The following is a 12,277-nucleotide window of genomic DNA, read 5'->3' on the forward strand; positions in this document are numbered from 1 at the left end:
AGGTCCCTTCCAGTCCTAGAATCTATGAATCTATGAATCATAGAATATCAGGGTTGGAAGGGACCTCAGGAGGTCATCTAGTCCAACTCGCTGCTCAAGGCAGGACTAATCCCCAGACAGATTTTTACTTCAACTCACAACCCTGGGTTTAGCAGGCCAATGCTCAAACCACTGAGCTATCCCTCCCCCTATTTGAAGAATCCCTGAGTATCTCTACAGAACAAAACAGCAAACTTCCTCCTTGGCCCAGATTTTATCTCTGCCGTTAGACAGAAAGTGGCTTCTTGTGGCTCACTCTCTACAAAGCCTTTACATCAGATTCAAGGGAGATAAGGTGAGGTTTAAGAAATTGCATGGTCAAGGCAGTCTGAAAGCCAGAAGAATGGGGACGCTTTCAGCATCCTAGAGTCTCTTGGAACCACAGGTGTTAAACTGTACTTCTAGGTGTTGTTTTTAAGACTAGCCAGCTGTTACATGACTACAGCTAGGCATGACGTAAGTAAGTGCCTTGTATGCTTCCCCACGCAGCTCTCTACTGAGCCTGGGTCCTCCTGCCCGTGCAGCACCCGTGACTGGTGGTCTAGTGCTGAGATTCTAAGGGCCTGTGTATGTACAGATACAACAGAATGAAGGGAACACAGTTACCGCCTGGCACAGGTAAGTCGTGGGTCTGCCCTCAGCCCTTTCACGTAGGGTGTCTTCCCTCTGTACAGCAGCAGCCCCGCTGGAGGACAGGGCTGTGGGGCGGGATTGGGGGCAGTACAGCTGCGCCAGAGAAGCTGCCAGCGTGGGGCCACCCAGCGGCCCTACATTCTGCTTCTCCTGTCCTGTGTCTTTCCGGTACACTGTACCAGCTATAAATATCTTGCTGGTACGGCATACCGGCCTGGACCACCCTACTTGCTCTGCTGATAACACGTGTCAATTTTGATATAAAGACAAGAAAGCCCAGCTGTCTGACAGAAAAAAGCGAGTACGTTAAACAGCTGCACAGGGTTAGGTTTAGATTAGGGCACTGGCCTGGGAGTCAGGGGGGGGGGGGATCCCAGCTCAGCCATTGGACATGCTGGATAACCTTGGGCAAGGCACTTCCATTTTCTGGGGCTCAGTTTCCCCATCTGAAAAATGGGGACATATGGTCCCAGCCTTTCTTTGTAAAGAACTTTGAGATCTATGGCTGCAATGTAAAAGCCAATTACTGCAACACTCTTTATTTCACGTCTATCACATGCTCAGTTATTTGAATGGTGTGATTTTTGTCTTAAAAATACAGCATTCGCTTGTGATTGGAACTCTGGGGTGGCAATAGCCCTTGTCCACTGTTATACAGCTAGAGCTGTTAAAAAGAACGACTTCCCCCTGAGAACACCTCAGCTCGCAAGTCCAAGGATATGCTGCTTAGGGCTTGTCTGCACAGTGTGTTAGTGAACATTAGAAGTGTGACATTCCAGTGTGCACTAGCATGTTATACAAGTAGTGCACATGGACCTTATTGGCATGCACTAAAAGTTCCCTAGTGCATACTAATGTAGTCCCATTTCAAACAGTACTATATTAACTCACACTAGGGAACTTTTAGTGCACTCAGCAGTGTCCATATGGACCAGTTCATACGCAACACGCCTGTGCACACTAGAATGTACATGGCTCTGGTGGGGACAAGCCCTGTCTTGTTCTTGTCTGGTTCACAATGGTCAAAAGACCATTTGTTAGTGTTTTAAACACCGTTTATTCCCAATTCAAACCGAGCTAGTTTACAGCGTGGCTTGGCGGACATATGTGGATATGACCAAGCCATGTTGCATCAGTGTTTTAAAATCATGTTAATAGACACCTAGGGTATAATTTTGTCCTCTTATTCCTGTATTAAGCCCAATACCTTGTACAGATGCCTTGTTATGTATGGGTTCTGGTAAAACTGTTTTGCAATTAATCATCACGGAGTTAGAAGATTACTGTAACTGGAAACAAAACCAGCATCCTTCTGCTATACTTGAAGTCTACTATACCCTGCGTGGAAGAGAAGAACCAAGGCTGAGGGCATGTCTACACTATGGGCGCTGCTGCAGCACAGCAACAGCACTGCAGCTATGTCGTTGTAATAGCGTAATGTAGACACTTCCTACAACGAAGGAAGGGGCTTTTCCATCCCTGTAGGTAATCCACCTCCCGAAGCGGTGGAAGCTCTAGGTCGAAGGAAGAATTCTTTTGTCAACCGAGATGCATCTACAGCAGGAGTTAGGTTGGTTTAACTCTGGCACTCAGGGGTGTGAATTTTTCACACCCTAAGCACTGTAGCTATGGTGATGCCTAACCTGAGAAACAGGAGACCGCCCATATGCAGATATCGCTGTGGCTGCTACTTTGCATGCTGCTGGAGCCATTCCATTGAACAGCAAGCAAATATCAACACACAATCTCTGTTTGCTAATGGGCTTTGTTTCCCATTGAACTGTGCTCAGGTAAAGAATTAACAGGATAGAATTATGTGCCACTGCAATAAAATGCATCTCATAATCCCATGTGTCTGATTCAAATCTCATGATAACCACTTTCATCGTGCCCAAATAAATGCTAAATGGATGCACACGCTGCCCATCCATCAGTGAGTGAGTGAATGAATTATTTGCAGTAAGGTACTTGCCTTTAGTAAACTAGTGTCCACTAGAATAAGGATTTATTTCTGGATGTGCATCCACTTCTTTCTGCGTTGGGCTCAGCATGTCAGACTGCATCCTGCCTCCCTTGATAGGTCTCCACATGGCATTCAGCGTGACAGGGCTCAGTGTACTGTAGCACAGTTCTCATAGTGTGTCCAAACTGATTTGATATATACTGACAGCTAAAGTACAAGGCAATAAGCATGTATTCTAAACATGCTATCGATAGTCACTGGACTGGATAACTGTCTTCTATTCAGGCAGTGAATTTCTAGCCCAAGTCTCAGGCAAAGAACGGAAGCTGAATAAATGGATAAAGTTGCCTGTTGTGGAAAAATTATGACTGATGCATTCCGGTCTAATTTAAGCTGTTCTGGAGGTCTTTGTGCTCATGCTTTGATATAGTGCATTGTAGTATGGTTGCTAATGCATGGATCAGCCTGATAGGATGAGGCAGTTTTCTAGCCAGTCATAGTTGGAGGAAGGTATTTTTCACAGCTGTAGCTATTTTGAGACTCTATCTAAGATACTTACATGGTCTCCATCACAGTAATATCTTAGCGCCTCACAATCTTTAATGGAAGAGATGATGGTAGTAGCTAACCTTTTTCCCGCTTCCACTCACCTCTGCTTTTGCTCTGGTTTAGCTCCAGCCAGGTGCTGATGTCTGGAGGTGGAAGGACAAATTGCCCATCAGCACTCTCTAGGGCCATCCATCCATCCACTGGCACCAGTTCAGTGCTTTTCATTGATCCAGTAACACGTCTGAGAGAGGATAGCACCATGCTCTGATCAGTACTATTGAATGCTGCAGACAGGTCCATGTGTACAGTTATGGGCATCCTTCTCTGCCTCTATAGGGCACCTCTTTGCATAGGTGTTTGGCCACTTTCTTCATTACCTTGCTCAGGAATTGGGAGGCTGGATACCAGGTGTTAGTTTATGAAGTCTGATGGGCCTGGAGTTTTCTTGAGAATAGGCTTCAGAGCAGATATAGTAGATTTCCAGTTTCAAAAGCGGGAAGCCACAGATAGCTTTTAAAGATGTCTGACTTCACCTTCACTGTTGTTTCGTATGGGGTCCATTTGAAAAGCATGATGGTTTTCATTTAAATGTCAAATTAATACAAAATGTGTCTCTCTAGCTCACTTCGTTTGTTTGACATGGCCAGAGTTGTGATCGTGCTGATTAAAGGGAAGCAAGAGGGCCAGAGCAGAGGTCGATAGACCTCCCATTTCACCCTGTCCCAATGCACTTCCATCCTGATGGAGCCAGAAAGACACATTTGCAGCTAATATACTCCTTTAAAACAGCCTGATTGCACTGAACTCCATAGGGCACCAGCATGCGGGAGTAGGGTCTACTTGCCTCAGGCCTCTTCTTGATTTTCCTACCCTTTTCAGAGGGTAAAGTTGGTTTCTTTGTCTGACCCTGCATCATGTGACTGGGCTTTCTGTTGGGAAGTACCATGCTGTATTGTTAAGAACCAATCCTGCCAGGTGCATGCTGAGCACTCTCATAGTATCAGAGCTCGGGTACTGTCTAGATTAGGGTAAAAAGTGTATTCTTAAAACACAGCAGCTAATATGTTTTAACTACCATGGTTTAACACTTCAGTGTAGACAGAGTAAATTGCATTTTAACACGTGAACTGGTCAAGGTGAACCCTAGTGGGGAGCTTAGGCTACCATATAACCAACTAACATGTTAAAATACATCTTGCTCTCTCTGCACTTTTAAATGCACCTATTGTCCTCGATTAGACAAGCCCTAGGTGTTAGCAATGTTGAGAAAGCGAGTGCAGATGGGCTGCAGGCTGCCGAGACCACTTTAAGCACCAAGTGTCTGCAGAACTCATTAACTAGCTCTTGCTTGGGAACCCCAACTGTTTGCTTAAAGAAGCATTTGCCCTGGGGGATAATAGTATGCTGATTTGTCTAGGTAGGATGTAAGCTAAGTGAGTCTGCTTTATCATCAGACAGATGTAGCACTTCCTCAGTCTCTTCCCTTTGCATAATCCATTAGGATAACCTAATGTCAATCAGAGTGAAATCTTGGACTGGAGTTTCTTACCTATCCCAAAGATATTGTCGCTATGCCCTGAGCAAAACCTGGTGTATAATCTGTTATGGCCAAGGCTTTAATTCTCACAGTATTTCCTGGAGTCCCCCATTTATCCCCCCACCCCCATTCAGGGCTCAGGGTTTCAGCCCCACCGGGCATGCCAGGTCTCCGTGCTGGAAAGCTCTGGTTGAATTTAAGCCCTGGTTATGGGGGAAGATTTAGCTCACCTGGCTCCAGCTGTGGGTGACTACAGAACCACGTTTACCAGACCTGTTTTTAACCACTTCAGATTTACTCTGCCTAAATACAGTTTGCCAATCGGTAAGGATTGAAGCAAATACTGAACCCAAATTTGGGAACTGCTCTGGGACAATGTCAGTTTCTTTAGATCCTAAAATATACAGGTATTTCCTATGCAGTATTCCTGCAAGATGTGTGTTTTTCTCTCCTCTTCATATATAGAATCAGTAAATGCGGGGGGGTGGGGGAATGCAAATACAAAAGCTTTGTGCCTAGCTTATGACAAGGAGGAGTGGTCAATAAATCATGTAACATTTATGATTATTCTGCATGTCCAACCATAATTCTATGGGTCGCTGTCCGTTGTCAGTGTGTTTTTGCATTGGATCTTTTCATCCCCTTTGTCCACTAAAAGAAGGAAATGGAAAGAGGGAAATGACAGAAAACTCCATTTGCTGTACACTACTCACTGCCTTCAAAGGAAACTTGTTTTCAGATGAGTTACGCTAAGTAAAGTTGTTTCATGGTGAGAAATCTGTGATCTACTGGTAATGCTCGGTGGCTACCAGTGCACCACTCTAGCAGCTATAATTATGTATTTGTGTTACGATAGCATCTAGAAGCCCCAGACAGGTGAGAGCAATATTGTGTAGGTATTGTAAACATATAGAGGAGACAATCCCTTGTCCAAACATTTACAAGCTAAGTGCAATACTAAACACAGCAAGGGGAAGGGAGAATGGGCTAGAACAGTATTACAGGTATATTTTTGATAGGCAGGCTTTGTGCAGTGTGTAGGTAGCCAGTTTGATTTTGTTAATAAATAAAATAAATGTGAAAATCAGCTCACAACAACTGTGATTTGTGGACACAAGCTGCGTGGGGTTGTGCAATGCCAAAGTTCTCGCGCATAGACCTTCCTCAGCTGATGTTTTCAAAAGCCAAAGCCACTTTTTGACATCTACAGTTTCTGAGGTTCCAGTTGGCGTGTCCAGATCAGTTCAAAAGGACTTTTTTTTTTTCTTGCCAGTGGATGTACTGTAAGGATTTCAGAAACTTCAGTGGGGGGGGGGACGACGACATCAGTTGGTTGTTTAGTAATCCACACGCAGCATTGCTGAAGACCCAAGTGGTGAAGAAGTGGTGTGTGGGGGGGGCAGACTTTGTGTGATCTTCTTCAAAAGAAGGTAAGGCTGTTCTGAAAGGAGGCTGTTAGGTTGAGCCTATCAAGGTTGCTGCTCCTTTAAAATATTCCCGGTACTGGTCTCTGTTAGGGCTGTGGTTCTTATGGTGGCTTCTGCGAGAATCCCGTGGGCTGCAGGAAAGGAAATAGGCACATTTGTGACACACACTTCTGAGTGAGTAGAGCCTTGGGAATGGTGGACTACAGAGTATCTCTTCACCCCCACATCCCAGACTGTGTTTCTAGCACCCACCCTGCATCCGGCTCTAAGGCAGGGTCAGATAGAGCATATCATTTGGAAATGCCTGTGGTGCAAAGAGCATACAAATGCCCTTGTGTGAAGTGCAAACTGAACATCTGAAATCAGCTGTGATTTACAAGCTATGTAGCATGTTAGCTACAATACCAACTTGCTGTGCTTGGAGGATGATATATTCAAGTGAGGCAGTGTTAGAGAAGAGGGACTAATGGGGGAAATCTTTAATAAACATTTTGGCAAATGCTGAATCGCTTCCTGGTTAAGCTGTGTTCCCACTGCCTTTTTGGTTCCCTTTTCCTTGTGAATAGATTTTTGTTCATACAAATGTTGGGAGAATGGCCATTCATTGCACGAATATTATTGGTATTAGCGTAGCATTTAGAAGTCCCAGTCCTGTGCCAGGATCCCATTGTGCTAGATGCTGTACAAACACGGAACAAAAAGATAGTCCCTGCCCCAAAGAGATTATGATCAAAGTATAAGACAAGAGACAGCAGATGGAGATGGACAGACCCGCGAGAGAGGTGTGTGTGTGTGTGTGTGTGTGTGTGTGTGCGTGCGTGTGTGTGCGCGCGCGCGCAAAGGAAACAATGAGACAATACTTGTCAGCGTGACAGGCAGTGGTCTTAGTATCCCAACAGCCTAGCGCCCATATTCTCAGGCCACTGACGGGACTGGTGCATTGACACCAGCACTTGCTATTTGTGCCAGAAGCTTTCCTCCCCAGACACGCTTATAAACCTTCAGACATCCAATCGGGGAGCAGAAACGATACCATGTGATTTCCCTCCCCGCTCACAAACTATGAATAATAGTGACAGTAGATGCCCATAATTTGCGAACAATCCCTAGGCTGAAATATTTGTGTAAAATATGTTTCTGATTCTACAGGACCTCAAGGCCTGTGATGAAAGCAGTTTAGAATGAGAAGGAGGAGCAAGTCTAGCTGCCTTCTCTAGACACTGCTGCTATATAAGATGCCAGATTTATAGAAATTTCATGTGTTTGCAGATAACGTGGAACCAGAAAGCAAAAGCTAAATTAATTGTTCATTATGAATATTTGCGCAGGGCTACACACTATTCCTTTTCTGTAGAACTTGTGGTAGCGCTGCAGCATTGTTACATACGCTGGGGTATTTCCCAGATGGAATTTGAGAAACTCAAGCGGGTTTTTTTTATGACTGCAAATTTCTTAATAAATCTGGAAATCCCTGTTAAGTTTGGGACACCTTATTTCCCTTCCCCTCCCAAACCCTCAATTATAGGCAGAGAAGTTGCATACGACATACTTGAAGTTAGGGAAATAGAGAAGTGGGTTTTTAAGGGCTTGTCTACCGGAGAAGAGTTATACCAATACATACTGCAGATAGTGTGAACTTAAACCAGTATAGTTATACCAGTATAACTCCCCTCATGGAGACTCTTATTCTGGTACAGGAGTGCCTATTTTTTTTTTTTTTAATTCACTTACGTTGCTTGGGAAAGGTGTGTAACCTAAACTGAAAAAAGTTAGTTTTATGCTGGAGTCAGAGTGTTCACAAGGGGAGTTATTCTAGTATAACTATATTGATTTAACTACACCAGTATAACTGGTCAAACATTTCTGTATAGCCCTTAGTCGTGGCCTCTATTCCCACAGTACATATGTGAACTAAACACATGCCTAAGAAGTTACCCTTCAAATTTTAAATTACCCTTCATCCTGTTTTAAATTGTAAGTGTCTTTTATTATCTTTGCACATTCACATTTGTCTAAAGGATCTCTAAGTGCTTTACATAAACTCTGATTACCTCGCCCATCAATGAAATGCAGCCACTTCTGGAGTGGAATGCAAAACTTCTTAGCACCACACAGCAGTTAGAGCACAAAGTGCCAAAATTTAACTAGCTGAAACTGCACAGGGGGGATGACTTTTATTTTATAAAGATGTTCTAACAGGCTATATTATCAAAAAGATACAAAGTACAAGCCTCATCCTGCCCACTGGCTAATCCATAAAATAGCTTTCAGTGTTTTCCCTTGGAACAATGGCTTTAAATTTTAATAAGCTGTAGTGTACTTTCACCGGATGTCATAAGCTGATACAAAGTTTACCTGGGGTTAAGTAGGTGGGAGCCTTGGAGAAATGAGGAAAGCTAAGGAAGATAAATTATTTTCTACTCTGTTATAAGTTTCTTTCCCTTCATGAGAAATGTGTGTTTGAGATTATTTGGAACTAACTGCTTTTACACTTGCATGATTATATTCTGTAGGCAACAGCTTGGCACTGATGAAGCAATTGAGTCAGAAAGACCAAGGCACAGAGAAGCAGCTTTAGTGTCTGCTTAATTTCTGCTTAAAAGAAAGCACAACCAAAAAAAACCCAATCCCCCCACTAACTTGCACCTGACTATCATTTCTCCAAGATCTAATTGCCTATGCAGTCAGTCAAACAGAACATGTAAAACTATAATAATGTCATCTGCCGACTCCCTATACTATACTATAGAGAGGAAGCAAAGACTACTCACAGGGACTGTGGACAAATGTTCAGGGAAGACTAGAAAGAGATGGCCAGGCTGTATGTCCAGGGAAGTATGAATAAAGCAGACCAGGCGGGTGAGTAAGGGAGACGGGGAGCATGTGCTGGGGGAGAGGAGGACTAAGCTACTGGGAAATACATCCAGGAGAAAGGGAAGAGATTGGGAACAAGTGGCAGAGAAACATGTGCTGTGGAGTAGGGGCAGAGAGAGGAAAAGAATAGATAGGATTTGAAGAGTCAATGAAAAAAACAAAAGGGCTTTATACCACATTGAAGACAGCTAAAATATACAAATACTTCTCCACCTACGCAATTGCTGTAGTTGCACCAGGGATGTTATGGGATCAGAAATAGGAAGACAGGTGAGATATGCACTCATGATTGGCAGGAGAGATGTTCAGAAGATACTCCGTTAACATGAATGATGAGGGTTCATGCTCTGTGAAGTACGAGAGCCCCTGGCCCAGGAGTTAGTCTGACTGTTAAATAGATTTGGAATGATTGATTATAAAATTTGTTCTCAATTTAAAGCCACTTTAAAGGTGGAAGTAATTACCAGCAGGTGTAATAGAGAGAAGAGCAGCTTCTAAATTAAGACAGGTGGCCTGATTCTCCATTCCTACGGCTGTAAATCAGGAGTTACTCCACAGCTATCAATGGAGTTATGTGAGTATAAGCAAGATGACAATCAGGCCTATGGTGCATAAAACCACTGGCTTATCAAACTAGACTCAGTGGAAGCTGCAGGTGCTCACCACCTCTGAAAATCAAGCCCTATCTGTGTTATCAGAAACATTTTCAATCCTCAGATCTCAAAGCACTGTGAAAAGTGAGCGTTATCTCCATTAATGGGTGGGGAAACTGAGGCACAGAATGGTTATGACTTGCTCAAGGTCAACAAGCAAGTCAATGGCAGAGCTGGGAATAGATTCCAAGTCTGGTACAGGTTTCAGAGTAGCAGCCGTGTTAGTCTGGTACACTCATTCTACAATAAAACCCCAATTCCATCAGCTAGTTGGGCCTAATTTTACAATTTGTGGGATCCAGTTTTGCATAATTCCTTTTACGATGGCAGATTTGCTGGAATCTACATCTGTGGCACTCAAAGATCAACTAACTCAGTTTATCACAAATGCATTTGCAATTACTAGTCTTCAAATTAGCAACACCTTTCTGAAAAGAGGGTCAGATTCAACAATGAATCATGCTGGCGGTGCCATTAAGCAAGGTGAGAGATTGTAATGGAATGCAGAGCATATATCTTTGATTGCATATAGCAATAAAAAAAAATCAGATCTTGACAATGTTACTATATTCAGACTGAGATAGATTATAATGCAGGGATTATTAATTAATTATTTGCTGTTTTATTAGGATTATGAACACTGAGAATTAGAGTTGTCAAATCTCTGGGTCCTTAACTCTCCAATCTTGTTTTTGTTGTCTTCCAACCATCCCTCAATCCCAGGTATGTATTTACCTTCATTTCTAGACCTCAGTTTACCAGCATCACTGACACAAACCTGCTATCTCACTGCTTGCTGCTCTGTGTTTGACATCAGCAATTTTGAATTTAGAAAGGAAGATTATGGAAAACTTCATATGCCTTTAAAGAAATGTCAAGCTGTCTGCTCGGTGGTTTTGTCCCTCATTTTGAGTCTCTCTCACATTTAAAATTTAGCTTCACGAATTGGGGCCAGCTTAAGGACTTTGCTTTGGGAAGGATGATTTTGCGGTTAATGCACTGGTCCAGCTCCCAGCTCTCATAGATTTCCATGTGTAACCACAGACAAGTCACTTAAACTCTCTGTGCTTCAGTTCCCCATCTCTCAAATGCAGCTAACAGCACTTCCTTTCTCTCATCCTTTGTCAGTATCATCTATGTAGACTGTAAGCTCTTTGAGGCAAAGATTCTCTTACAAGGGGCACGTACAGCACCTAACACAATAGGGCCTTTATGCGCTATGATTATACTAATAAACACAACAGGTGGTCATGGAAAGCTGGCTGATCACGTATCTTTTCCCTTTAAAATAGGTAGCACTCAAAGGAGCAATGTTTATTTATTTGACTAAGCCTTTTTAAAGCTGTTTTTTAATTATATTCTTAATAAAGGCACGCTGGGTCTTTTAAGAGGCAGCATTTTATTCTTGAATAGTGTACCCTGGATACTGCACATGTGGGAGCTTTTACCTGTATTTACAGTTAAGCTTTGTTCTGACCCTTTTCTCTAGCAGGAGCCAAGTGCCAGCGCGTCTGACATACAAAGGAAAAGTTTCTCATTGTTTCCCAAGAACAAGGAGAAACAAAGAGTCTTGGATTGTGGGGGAAAGAATAAAATAATTTAAAGGAAATAGTCCAAAATAAAAGGAAAGAGACCAGTTGCTCTGAGAGGGCTGATAAAAAAGCCCAGAACAATGGAAGAAATAGCCAGAGAGATTAACAAGGGGGAGGAGGGGAGAGACAACACAGCAGCAGGAGGTAATGATGGAAGGTACAAGAGGGAGGCAGAATGGGGGAGGGGAGTTTCCTACCTAAACCAGGGTGGTTTTTGGCTTGCTCAACCACTTCCCTTTATAAGAATCCAACCTGCTTCTCTCTTCTCACGTTGAGCACCTGCTAATCACAAAATAAAGGAACCACACCAATGCCTCAAACCAAACTGAAAACAGCCTGGGTCCAGTCCTGCAGCCCTTACGTGACTAACCCCATGCACGCAATAAGTTACAGGATCAGGTCCTGTATTACTGACATATTCCTAAATGTGAGAGGGGTGTTATAGGAAAGAGTCCCAGTCATTTAACACTGTAACCATGGGCTTTGTCAGACGGCTGGGCTGGGGAATGGGGCAGTCAGGCTCCTTCCTGTCCCCCTCACTTTTCTCTTGTGCTTCCATCCTGAAAGTAAGAGAAGACCGTCCTGTGACTGTTTTCCCCCCTTCTTGGGCAGGGGAAGTCCTTCTCTTCCTCTTCCATTGTGTTCTGTGGACGTGAATAAGGAAGGATTAGTTGGAGTGGGTGAGTTCTCTTGCCTGGTCTCCGAATTTCCCAGCTTCACACCCACTGACTGGTTCAATCAGGGGGAGTAAATGTTAAAGGGGAAGTCTTTCCAAGGTCCACTCTCTGCAGCTGAGATTCCCTGAGGGGGAGGAAGAGTGGTCCATGGCTAAAGCCCCGGCCTGGGAGGCAGGAAATGTGGGTTCTGATCACGCTGAGCCTTAGACTTCCTGTGCCTGAGACTTCACCTCTCTGTTAGATTCCCCACCTGCAAAATGGTGATAATAGTTACCTACCCCTCAGGGTTGGGGGTGAGGCTGTGTTTGAGACTGCAGCGTAGAAGGTGCTATG

Source organism: Terrapene carolina, unplaced genomic scaffold (genome assembly GCF_002925995.2).
Source record: "Terrapene carolina triunguis isolate 2854851 unplaced genomic scaffold, T_m_triunguis-2.0 Scaffold95, whole genome shotgun sequence".
NCBI classification, from domain to species: domain Eukaryota; kingdom Metazoa; phylum Chordata; order Testudines; family Emydidae; genus Terrapene; species Terrapene triunguis.